At 44.8% G+C, this 13,402-nt stretch overlaps 1 pseudogene across 1 annotated transcript; it reads right to left on the bottom strand.

The window, feature by feature from the left end:
* Positions 1-1,430: 1,430 nt before the first annotated feature.
* LOC308514122 (tubulin epsilon and delta complex protein 2-like) lies at positions 1,431-4,906 on the bottom strand (annotated as a pseudogene). The gene is made up of 8 exons: positions 4,705-4,906; positions 4,232-4,602; positions 3,712-3,765; positions 2,983-3,074; positions 2,707-2,818; positions 2,510-2,611; positions 1,896-2,083; positions 1,431-1,577 (listed from the first exon to the last, which is right to left on the bottom strand). The product of its transcript is annotated as a tubulin epsilon and delta complex protein 2-like (transcript).
* Positions 4,907-13,402: the final 8,496 nt, after the last annotated feature.

Genomic DNA, 13,402 nt, shown 5'->3' with positions numbered 1-13,402 from the left:
CACATGCATGCCATGAAAAGAATTTCCCTTCCAATTTTCTCCCTCCTCATTTATCTAGTGGAATAGTGCCAGATACTCGCTGGGGTGACTGAAAAGCATCTTTCCTGCCTACTTGGATGCCTGGAGTGAATGTAAAACTGTCCTTTCCTAGTTAATCCAGCTTAATCAGATGTCTGGCTTCCTTCTCTTCGTTAATATCTAACTAACTGGCTACTTTAATACAACCACTAATCTACTTTCTGTGTCTTTATATTTGACTGTTCTAAACCTTTCATATAAATACAATATGTGGTTGGTTATGATTGGCTTCTTTCACTTAGCATAATGTTTTCAAGGTTAATCCACGTTGTAGCAGATATTATTAGTACTTCATTTCTTTTTATTTCCAATAATATTTTATTTTACTCATATGCCACATTCTGTTAGTTGATGGACATTTAATTTGCTTTCACATTTTGGGTATTTTAAATACAGCAAGCCTTCGATTTTGTGGACTTCTATTTAATGGACTTTGGATTTAATGGACAAAGTTTCCGGCTATATGTCATATGTGAAAATTAACACTGTCATTTTAAAATGCTTTTAACCAAGAGTTGCTTATAATTAAACAGGTTATTTTTATTAATTCACTCTTATTTTTAACAAATTTTAGTGAATAGGCAATATGTTGGTAAAACACTGTAGTAATTTTGTCAACATAAATATTACATATCTACAACTATAATTTACATATTTAAATCCAGGAGTCATACTGGTAAACAGTGTTCAATGAATGATTAGCACGTGATCACACTGCATTGAGGCTGGTAATTGGTACTGTTGTCCTGTGGTGTGACTTTCTGCAGCAGTTTTAACACCCACCAGCAGATGTTCTGAAGTGCTTTAAAGCAATGCCTCATCAAGGTGACTGGTGAATGCATGCATTTACTAGACCTATTCAATATAAATTTAAAATTACAGTAATACACATAGAAAACTTTTCTGTGAAATTAAACTTTTCATACATACTTAATTTTAATTTTACAAATGTATCTACATAAGTAAAAAGAGGTTAACTAATTTGTCAACTTTTTTTTTTATAATTTCTAAAGTAGTTTTAATGTCACACAAGCAGCTTTTTAAGTCTAAAGTGAGAGAAAATAGAGGTAACTAAGAAAAATCCCCATTGGCCTCTGTTCCGCCCCAGCCTGTGGAGGGCCTAGCTGAGCCCTGACCAGGATTAGCAGCTATGAGAAGGGATCTAGTTCCTCAGGAAGAGCCAGGGGTCCATTCCTTCCCCTTAGAAACCTGGTTTTCCAGGGGAGTACAGGCATCTCAAGCCAGGCCACTGCACCAGTGAATCCCCTCAATTCCTGTTCATTTAACTCTGACCAGAGAAGGGGTGCTCTCCTAGTAGACCCAGAACCAGCTTGCCCAGTCACAGGAAGGGTTTAGTCAGCAGGTTCATCTCGCAGGATGGTGAGGAAGCGCTGGCCTCCCTCACAGAGAAGGCTGTGCACAGCCCGGCAAAGCGCCAGCTGGGGCGCTCCCAGTGACTCCTGCATGCTCACCAAGGGGAGAAGTTCTGCCATCAGGACCTGGGGGGAGATGTAGGGTCAAGGTTGCAGGGAGGCCTTATCCCAGACAGCAGCCCAGGGCCCCCACAGGAGAGCCCAGGGGATAGAGTATTTCCAGGACAGGCTTTGAGGCACCATGATCCAGCCCCTCCCTCCTCCAAACGCTCCATTCTCTCTCCTGCTGCCCCAGTGCTGGCAAATGCACAGGTGCAGAGGCTCTAGTCAAGAGCACAGATAGGCTGTTGAGCCCTTACAAGGCTTCAGATCTGGAATCCTCCCCATGACTCAGGCTCCCCTGGCACCCAGACACCTACTCCCTAATCCTCACTCTGGAACTACCTTTTCCAGGTGGATTTGCTGGTCCAGCATGTCCACCCGAAGCCTGAGGGCTGCCAGGGTTTGCAGCTCCTGGGTGCTGGAGTAGAGAAGCAGCTGGGGCCTCCAGGTGGGATCTGCTCCTCCTCCACAAGGCAATGAGGCCATGGGGGGCCTCTCCTCAGGCCATGGCCCCAGCTACTGTTCCACCACTCTGAGAGGACGGGGGGATGTGGCCTCCTAGGGTGACAGCCAGGCACCTCTTTGCCACTCTCCTCTAAGGGGGAGCAAAGTTGCAAAGTCTCCATTTGCCTCCGAGACAAAGCCCTATTGTTCATAATCATCTCTTACAAGGCTAGGCCAGTCACCTACCAGCACCTCTGATTCTCACATGCTACTTTTTCAATGATTGGACAAATAAGTAAACTACTTAAAGTGGTAGGGCTCTGTGTGTTGGGAGAAGAAATGGGGGTGGAGGAGCTGTTCTGACTGGTCCCATAGGACAACTGGGGAGAACTCAGAATGCAATGGAGTGATTTGGGGAAGGGCCTGTCTACCTCTACTCTTGGGTTGTCCTGTGGCTAGAGAACCTTGACCTCCCCTACCAGACTTCAGCCCAGATGGCAGTGGGGTCTCACCTGCCTGCAGTTCCCGCAGCCTGTGGAGGCACTGCCCCACAATGGCCTGTAGCCCCTCCAAGGTGAGCAGGCCACGGTACTCCTGCATCCAGTCCGTGGGGTCTACGAAAGTCATGGAGGGCAGGCTGGGGCCATGCTGGTCCTGCAGCACCCCCACCCCCAACCCCATACAAAAACCTGTATCAGGGCCCACTGACCTTTTGTGAGCTCTTCCTCCATTCTCAGTCTTAGCAGCGAGCAAGCCTTCTGCAGGCGCCCTACCTCTGCCTCCACCTCCGCAGCACTGAGCCTGGAGCTAAGCCAGCCTGACTGGACACCGGTCAAGATAACTCCCGTGTTCAATGCCACCGCTCACCTCCCCTACAGATGGGGCCTGGGAGTGGCTCTGGGCCTTCCTGGAGTTGCTCCTCAAATTCACCAAGTGTAGAACCAGACACTCTTCCCCTACTCCCCAGTAAATCCAGCAAGGATACAGTCACCTGCATTTTCTGGAGGAACTGGGTTTTAGAGGACGTAGTGGCATCCATGGAGTCGCTGGTCTGTAGAGCTGAGCTGGGCCCACAGGCTGGGTGCACACATGGGCACCCCAGTGAGAGATCATTATTCTAGTTAGCTGGACTGGATCTCAGGAAGTAGGCAAGGACCAGAGTAGGGGCCTCAGTCTAGGCCCTACGGTGTCTGGCTCTGCTGAGAGCTAGGAGAGGCCTTGGGATGTCTCAGGGGAACTAAGAGGACACTGTCCAGAGAGCTGACCCATTCTGAGAAATACTAGGAGAGAATTTGAGGAAGAAGGGGAGAAGGGCTGGCAGTGACTGGTAAGAACGGTGGGCGCTGGCTGTGTACCAGGCACAGTGCATAACCTGAAAGGAACCACCTCAGTTAACATCTCTAGAAAGCTAGTACTACTATCATCACCTGCACATGCAAGACAAATTGGGACTAAAAGACACCAAGTGTTTTGCTCAAAGTCTTGCAGCTTATAACCAAGCAGCTGAGCTGGGGGGGTCTCAAAGCCTACTGAGTCTAAGGTGACTATGGCAGTCGGAGCTGGGCAGACTCTCTTAATATATAGTGTTCCCTCCTAGCAAAGAAAGCAAAGAGATCTGCTGGAAAAGTCTTACCAACAGGGCCCCGAGCTGGTGGGAAGCCTTGGCTTCCCTGCTCTCCCCTCCATCCGACCCAGTTGCCAGACTCAGCCTCACCAGGAGTTCTGAGAAGCCACCTTCCTGAAGGCCATGGGCAGCTGCAGCAGTGTCCTGTCAGGAAACCCAGTGTTCAAAGGAGCCTCGCCTCATTCTGGGACTGCAGACCCCATTCCCTGCTCAGAGCCCAGATAGGGGTGAGGCTAACACCCCCACCCCCAAACAGGGCTTCCAGAGTGACCATGGGAGCCAACCCCGTCCAGGTCTGCCCTGTCAGAGAGAGGAGAGGGTACCACAAGCAGAGCCCATCTGAGCCCCTGGCCTGCGTAGATTAAAGGGCACTGGACGGCCAGGGAGGAGAGTGGGACAGGCCCTAGCACATCAAACCCAGCCAATTCATAACCAGCTGTTCCACTCTGCCAGCTTCCGGGCATGGGCCTCATGGGTGGTACTCAAGAACCCACATGCACTTCAATGCCCTGCCCTCCCTGTCACCCCAAATTCCAGACTCCAGCTGCTGGCTAGGGCCTGGTCAGGTAGAGTGCTAGCAGTTCCTCCAGTGAGGTTCTGAGAAACCTACCCCTTCTCCTTGAGTGTGAAAGCTTCTGGGGCCTGAGGAGCAGCCGATGGAGCTATCTGTGGGTCCCTGAGGCCGGGTCCAGGCTTGGCAGCTAGGGGCCCTCTCCCTGTACAGGTCTGATCCCCCGCGGACAGAAGCCTAGGCTTCGGGAGGCCTGCCAAGGGTGGCCTGGCGGGTGCCCTTGGGGAGTTTTGTTTAAGAAGCCTGGTGTGGGGCAGCGGCTGTGGTAGCCGAAGTGGCAATGGACCCAGACTTCAGGCTGGAGGCCTTGTCTCTTTCTCCAGCCTTAGATATGCCTTTTCGCACTGCCTTCTGCAGTGCCTGGGTTAGAAGCTCCAGCTCCTTGAGGTCTTAGGGGCTGGGTGTGCATGCTGCGGAAGCCAATACAGTGGTCGGTCACCACTGTCCTTCTTACCGCTGCATGCAGAAGGCAGGCCAGGGGCAGCACTTGGAGCTGGGTGGCTGAGGTTTACCTGAAGACGGGGCCTCTTCATTCGTTTCTGGACCTGGGGTTGGCTCTGGAATCGGGGTCTCAGCTGGTTCCCAGGCCTGCAGCAGCCTCCGGGAGACCCGCAGGCTCTGCTCCAGCTGCCGCTGCCGCTGCCGCTCGGCACAGGTGTCCAGGGCGTCCCGCAGCTCGGCCACCAGCCGGCGTGAGCAACCGAGCGGTAGCATGGAGACTGTAGTCAGTCATTTGTCAACTTTTTAACATACACATTTGAAAAACCTATTTTATTGTATAACAGATTTTCAGCTTTAATGGACACCCCCTCTCCCAAATTAGTCTGTTATATCGAAATTTTACTGTAATGTTGTTATAACGTGTATGTACAAATCATTATGAACATGTTTTTTATTTCTTTTGGGTATATATCTAGGAGTGGAATTGTTGGATCATATGGAAACTCTACGTTTAACTTTGAGAAAATGCCAAGTGGTTTTCCAAAGTGACTGTATCATTTACAACACTAGTGGCAGTGTATGAGAGTTCCAATTTCTCCACATGCTCACTAACTCTTATTATCTGCCTTTTTTATTATACCTGTCTTCATGGGTGTGGAACAGTATCTCAATGTGATTTATATTTGTTTTTCCCTGATGGCTAGTAGATGTTGAGCAGCCTCCCTCCCTCCCCAGCACACTGACTGCAACTTTGGGGTAGCCCCTGAGCCAGAACCAAACTAAACTACTACTGGATTACTGATCCTCTGAAACTGAGAGATAATCAATATTTGTTGTTTTAAACTGTTAATCTGCTAAAAATTTAGGGTGATTTTAACACAGCAATCTATATATATAAAAGCCTAAAGTGACCGAACGACCAGTCGACCAGTTGCTATGATGCGCACTGACCAGCAGGGGGCAAGCACTCAATGCAGGAGTTGCTCCCTGGTGGTCAGTGTGCTCCCACAGCGGGAGCGCCGCTCAGCTGACTGACGGGTACCAGACGCTGGGCTCACAGCTGGAGAGCGAAGCTGCAGCAGCACGAGCCTCTCCTACCTCCGCAGCAGCGCTACCGAGTGGAGGCAGCAGGTGCAGCAGGGCTGAGATGAGTGGGAGTGGCACAGCGCCCAGCCTGGGCTCGGGCTCCTCCCAGGCCACCTGCTGCTTCGCAAAATACTACATCCCTCAGGGGATGTTGGACTGCCGGTTTTGGTCCAATCCCCGCAGGCCAGGGCCAAAACCAGCAGTCCGACATCCCCTGAGGGACTGGATTGTGGAGAGTGCAGGCCAGGTTGAGGGACCCCACTGGTGCACAGATTCATGCACCAGGCCTTTAGTAGACACATAATATACATGGCAAAACCTCAATAAATGGTAGTGGTGGCAATGATTGTGATGATAATGATGGTGATGAAGATGAGAGAGGAGGAGGAAGGTAGTGGTAGTAGCCTGAAAATATGTTTGGCAGGGGAGAAAAATCTTTTTCTTTTTCTTTGGCCAGCTTTTGTCTCAACTATGGGGAAAAGAGTGCTGTGATGTTGCTTCAGGGGTGAAGCTCTTGCTGCTGAGGGGAAAAGATCTATGTGTTTATGCTGTGCTTGATTCTTCCCTAATACCTTGACCCTGTGACACTTTATGTAGGATACACACCAGCAATGTCCCACTTCACACAGAGCTCTACCCAGGTGTCAACAGATGGGATTTTTCACTCGTTATGAAATTACAAGCCACTGAGCAGTAGCAAAATTATACATCTAGGACAAAATTCAGGTACAATCTAGAAATATGTGCTTGATTATGCACAAATGACTGCTATGACTTCTGTCATCTGCATGCTTTAAAATAGAGATGAGAACAATTTGGGTTCTGCTGGTCACTAGCCTTGGGTGGATAGGATGTGGAGGATTATGTAATGGTAAGGGTAATGATAATGATAATGGTAATGGTAGTCACTATGTACAGGTCAGACCTATACATGAACACATATATTATCTGTAATACTTATCACAACCCTGATAAGTGAGAAGATTTCATTTAAAAGATGTTATAATTCAGCACCCAAAGTTGCTAGTAGTGATAAGGCTGGGCTTCAGACCTGGTTCTGATGCTCTCCAAAGAATGAGTTCTCTCCTCTGTACCACACTGTTCCCCTTCCTTACTACATAACCATTGCCAACTATAGAAGGTAAATACTTTTTTAAAAAAAATATATTTTATTGATTTTTTACAGAGAGGAAGGGAGAGAGATAGAGAGTTAGAAACATCGATGAGAGAGAAACATCGATCAGCAGCCTCCTGCACATCTACTGGGGATATGCCCGCAACCCAGGTACATGCCCTTGACCGGAATTGAACCTGGGACCTTTCAGTCCGCAGGCCGACGCTCTATCCACTGAGCCAAACCGGTTTCGGCATGGTAAATACTTTTATTCAGATTATAGAACTGTTTGAAGTTCGTGGGTACAAATATAGAATTTGATTTGTCTTCAATACCTCTTTTAGTTATATGCTCTGTTCAATCTCTTCCCATTCATAAATGAGATTTGTGGCAGCAATATAGCTTTATGATTACTTTCAGTTATTAAGTCAATGCAGCCTGTGGTAGGAAGCTCCGAACATGGCTCTCATGTTAGAGAGGCCCATGTGGCAAGGAAATGGCCAATAGCCATGAAGAAGCTGAGGCCTTAAGTCTAAGAGTATACAAGGGACTGAATCCTTCCAACACCCATGTCAGTGAACTTGTAATTAGATTCTTCCCCAGTTGAGTCTCAAGATGACTGTAGGCCCAGCCTTCACCTTGATTGTAGCCTGAAACAGAGGGCCCATTTAAACTGTACCCAGATTCCTGCCTCACATACACCATGAGATAATAAATATGTTTTTTAATCCACTAACTTTGTTTTGCAGCAACAGATCATTAATATAGTTTGATCCAGTTTAAAATTGCAATCTGACATGTAATTTAATATTTATTTCTTCTCTTCTTTCTTTCCCCTTTTTGGTGTGGCTCAGGAGACTTGCATGACCCTCATTCCTCATTCCACCCCTACCATTTTAGGTTCCTGTCTCCCAGAGTGGGTTGGGGAGGGGTGGAGAAACATGGAAAGACACCAGCATCTCATACCTGACTGGTACCTTTTTCCTCTCTGACATTACTGCTTCTCTGGCTTTGACTAAATGTTGGACAAGTATTCATATAATGGCTCTCCTCTGAGACATATGTGAGGGTGAGTTCTTTGTAGAACCTTTTGTAGCTTTCCAAGGTTTTTTGGTCTTTTCTGATACCCTCTATACAATCCTTCCTCCCCACAATCCACTCTATAAGTGCTTATTGTTGACTTCTCCTCACTGTCAGTGAAATGTTGATGAATACCTTCAAGGTGGCTCAAGTCTGGCTACCTTTACTTTTGCCTATTGCCCACTGTCCCTCTGCTCTGCTATTTCTTTTAAATAGGATTGGAAGATTTAATAAATAAAAACACATTAAATACAGTTAAATTTTAATTTCAGATAAACAATGAATAATTTTTAGCATACATAAGTTCGATGCATCCCATATTTTATCTGGCCACCTTATCCTAAGGCTCTTGTGTTATTCTCAAGTAGCATACAGAGGAAAGATGAGTAGGACCCTTGCCAAACGAGGGAATGAAATTCTAATATCCCTCTGATGATCAAATAGGATGATTCTCCTGACTAGCTCCTTAATTGACTTGACATGGGAAGCATAGGCAAGGAGGGAAAAACTCATCATGAATACTGAATTCCATTTACATTCTTTGAGTGGTTTCTTTGATTGCCAGGTTTGCATTTGTAGACTAAGAGAGGGATAGGTAGTGAATTTTGGGGGGGTGTTTAGCCCCATTGTGTCTTATGTGATGCTTTCTTGGACTCAGCATGGACTCAGATTTGTGGCCTCAAATACAGGAAAATAAGAAGTATTTCATCCACATCCTGTACAATTCCAGAACAAATGCATCAGGGCAATCCAGATTTTCTCTTCTGAAGTTGTGATTTAACTTGCTTTTATTATCTGAAGTCATCACTTGTATTTCAACAGCATGTGGGCTTGACATTTCTTAGAGTTTCCCTTCCTTTTTCTTGTTTAAATATTTTCAAAACACTCTTTCCCTGATGCCATTTTGAGAACTTGAATCTTTATTAAGACATATGTTCTTGAGTTGGTGAGATGTTAAGCTCTGATTATTTAAAGTTCTCAATTAAGTTGGTCCCACATCTTCTCCTAAATTTATTGCTGATGCTTCTTGCCAATGGTGTTGCCAAACACTTGCCCAGATTCCCTATATAGGATCCAGGTACTCGTTTCCAAGGCTGCCTACAGCTCACAGCTCAGGCACTTCCAGTGAATAGCCCCAACTAAGGGAACTACCTCATCTAGGGCAGCCTGCATTTCATGCCTGATTACTAGGAGAGGCTAAGGGAGGTGGAGGAGAAAGTATGGTATAAAATGGGCATATTTGGGACAATTTCTTCTGTTTCAGAGTTCCTCCCTTGAGTTTGTCTGTATCCTTTGTTGCAATCATATTGCTTAAATTCTGCACTTTTTTTCTGATAAAAACGTGTTTTATACTAAAATTTCTCTCAAAACTAGTTTGGAAAACACAACAGGATTAAATTACAAATATTTCCATTGAAAATATTATTTTTTCCCAAGATATTTCCTCAAAACTAGTTGAAAATGCATATTCATTACAACATGCTTATGTTTCATTTTTTCCATTAAAAACATTATTTTTCACCAAATTTTTTACTCAAAAGTTGCTTGAAAGCTTTATTTCATTTTTATCCCAGCAGGAATTCTGCACTTCCATGTTGAAATTATTATTTTTTTTTAGATTTTTCCTAAATATTAGCTTGGAAATATGACTTTTTATCAAACAGGCTTAAATCTCGTCGCTTTCTACAGAATTTAAGTTCATTTTATTAAAAACAATATTTTTTCCAAGCTGAGCTTGAGGAAAAATATCTGGTATAAAACAACCTATTCAACAGAAAAATGTTCAATTTAAAAACTTTTTAATAATCATATTTTCAAGGTAGTCAAAGTATGATTCTTTCTTATTAGAACTGAAGAATTATTCTTTTCCCAACACATGTTTTTGATAATGATTTACAAATAGGTTCAGTTTAGCATGTTTTATGTGTATTGATATCTAACATTATTCATTACATTGTATGGGTCAAAAGGCTTGTTTGTTTATCCTTTGATGAAATTTTTACAATTCAGCTGTATTTTTTTTAAATCTTTATTTATTTATTTATTTTAATTAAATCTTTATTGTTCAGATTATTACAGTTGTTCCTCTTTTTTCCCCCATAGTTCTCCTCCACCCAGTTCCAACCCCACCCTCTGCCTTTACCCCTCCCACTGTCCTCATCCATAGGTGTACCATTTTTGTCCAGTCTCTTCCTGCACTCCCACACCCTTTCCCCCCCAAGAATTATCAGTCCACTCCCTTTCTATGCCCCTGGTTCTATTATATTCACCAGTTTACTCTGTTCATCAAATTTTTTATTCACTAGATTTTTAGATTCACTTGTTGATATGTATTTGCTGTTTATAATTTTTATTTTACCTTTTTCTTCTTCTTCGTAAAGAATACCTTTCAGCATTTCCTATAATACTGGTTTGGTGTTGATGAACTCCTTTAGCTTTTTCTTATCTGTGAAGCTCTTTATCTGACCTTCAATTCTGAATGATAGCTTTGCTGGATAAAGTAATCTTGGTTGTAGGTTCTTGCTATTCATCACTTTGAATATTTCTTGCCACTCCCTTCTGGCCTGCAAAGTTTCTGTTGAGAAATCAGCTGAAAGTCGTATGGGTATTCCCTTGTAGGTGACTGACTGTTTTTCTCTTGCTGCTTTTAAGATTCTCTCTTTGTCTTTTGCTCTTGGCATTTTAATGATAATGTGTCTTGGTGTGGTCCTCTTTGGATTCCTTTTGTTTGGGGTTCTCTGCGCTTCCTGGACTTGTAAGTCTATTTCTTTCACCAGGTAGGGGAAGTTATCTGTCATTATTTCTTCTAATAGGTTTTCAATATCTTGCTCCCTCTCTTCTTCTGACACCCCTATAATTCGGATGTTGGAGTGCTGGAAGTTGTCCCAGAGGCTCCTTACACTATCTTCATATTTTTGGATTCTTTTTTCTTTTTGCTTTTCTGGTTGGGTATTTTTTGCTTCTTTGTATTTCAAATCTTTGACTTGATTCTTGCGATCCTCTTGTCTGCTGTTGGATTTCTGTATATTATTCTTTATTTCAGTCAGTGTATGCTTAATTTCTAGTTGGTCTTTTTTCATATCCTCTAGGGTCTCACTAAATTTATCGGTGGTTTCTAGAAAATTCTTGAAAAACCTTAGAACCGTGGTTTTGAACTCTGTATCCAGTCATTTACTTTCCTCCATTTCTGTCATTTGTGACCTGTTTCTTTGTCTCTGCATTTTTAATGCTTCCCTGTGTTGGTAGAGTGGCTTTGTGTGCTAGGTGTCCTATAGGGCCCAGTGGCTCAGCCTCCCCATTTACCTGAGGTGGACACTCTTGGTGCACTCCTTTGTGAGCTTTGTGCACAGTCTTGTAGTTAAGCCTTGATTGTTGTAGGTATCTCAGGGAGGAATTGACCTCCAGGCCAATTGGTTGTGAGAATCAGCTGTGTCTATGGTGGGAAAACTTCTGTGCTGAAAACACCCTTATGGGGCAAGACTTGCTTCAGTGGGGCTTTGGTGCTCACTGAGTCTGCCCCCTGAGTGTGTCCCTTATGGATGTGAGGAGTTGTAATCTGGATGGTCCCACTCTGCCCACTGGGTAAACTGGCTCTTGGATCTAAAGAGGTGCTAATTTAGTGTCTGCCTGAGGCTACCCAGAAGGAGCTACGAAGAGATCTGCATATTCCCCTTCCTTGTTTGTTGTTTGGAGGTGCCCAGATAAGGCCCAGCTGTGAAGCAATGCAAGCTGCTGTGGGGCCTTGGGCCTTCTCTTGGAAGTTCTAGGTCTGTCTTGCCCAGCTGCAGTTTGTTAGGTAATTTTCAGATTGCCAAGGGCCAGGGCATTCATATGCAAAAGCCTCTGCCGCAGCTTGGGTGGGGCAGGGTCTCAGGGAATCAACAGGGTGGAGCAAGCAGCTATGGCTGATCCTGCCTTAAGAGGCCCCGTGTCTCAGTGTCCTGGTAATCGCTGCAAGCACTGCTAAGAGAAAGCCCCCCTCGAATTCCGAGTTCTGCCCACTGCCAGACAGTCCAGTTTCTCCCCGTATGAGTCTGGGTCTCCAGAGACTTCCCGGAACTGGAGTTCAGAGCAGTCGGGAGCTTGAGACTCCCACCCCATTCAAAAAGACAGCCACGTCCTCAGTTGCCAGCCCTTGCCGCGTGCGCCTCCGTACCTCTGCACTTTACTTCCGCACCGCACCTTCTCTGAGTCTCAGTGTGCTTTTCTCTTTCCTTCTAGTTGTAGAATAAAATCTTTATTTTTGAACGTATTATGTAAGTCCCCCTTTTCTCCTATGACCTCTCCTAGCCAGCTCCTCCCCTCTCCCCACACACACAGACACCACAGGACTTTACCACCCTATTGACTGTGTCCATGGATTATGCATATATGCATACAAGTTCATTGGTTGATCTCTTCCAACCCACCCTCTCTTGCCTTCCCTCTTAGGGTCAACAGTCTATTCTATGCTTGTTTCCAATATTGCCTTGTCCTCCCCACACCCTTAAAAAATCCCCTGTCTTACACAGATGATCTGGTAATATCTCTTTTAAATTCTTCATGGGTTTTCCATCATCAAAAAATGCTGGGTGCTTCGGTTTTGTGGAGGGGGTAAGAGGCTACTATTGAGGCCTAGGCAAGCACATGGAGAGTCTGAGTTACAAGGGCTCCAGGCTCCAAACTTCTACATCTGCCAGAACAGTTCTGATGGTTTCTGTTCTAGAGTTCCAAAGTTTCCAGTACATTTTCCTTTATAAAAATGACATCCAGACTTTTATAAAAAGCCCAGTTTTTAGTGGTATGAGTTGCAAATATTTTTTTCCTATTTTGAATCTCTCTATATATACTAGAGGACAATTACAACTTTAAATGCTTTATTTTTCCATTTTAACAACAGCAACAACAACGAAATCAACTGGAACTCTCACATGCTGAATTAGGAGGAAGTTAAGCATCTTCATTTTAGGTTACCTCCTGATAGTTTTTGAACTCTAGGAATTTATATGTTTTCAAAGTTGAGATTAGTAAGGGGAACAGGAGATGGGTCATTACTTCCTGTAGCCACATGATGTCACTATGAGCAAATGGTCTTTTGACAGATTCTGAAGGTTGGCTTCTGGCTCATACCTGTGAAAGTCACTGAGAATATATATATTTGGTTAATCCTCACCCAGGATATTTTTCCATTGAATTTTTTTAGAGAGTGAAAGGGATGGGGAGAGACAGAGAGAGAGAAACATCAATGTGAAAGAGACACATCGATTGGTTGCCTCCTGCACGTGCCCCAACCAGAGCCGGTAATCAATCCTGCAACCGAGGTACATGTTCTTGGCTGGAATCGAACTCAGGGCCCTTCAGTGTTCAGGTCGACACTATCCACTGAGCCAAACCAGCTAGGGCAGTAGTTCTCAACCTTCCTAATGCCGCGACCCTTTAATACAGTCCCTCATGTTGTGGTGACCCCCAACCATAAAATTCTTTTCGTTGCTACTTCATAACTGTAATTT

The sequence above is a fragment of the Myotis nattereri genome, assembly GCF_964212035.1.
Source record: "Myotis nattereri genome assembly, chromosome: 2".
NCBI classification, from domain to species: Eukaryota; Metazoa; Chordata; class Mammalia; order Chiroptera; family Vespertilionidae; genus Myotis; species Myotis nattereri.
This window is presented reverse-complemented; position numbering and strand designations above follow the sequence as displayed.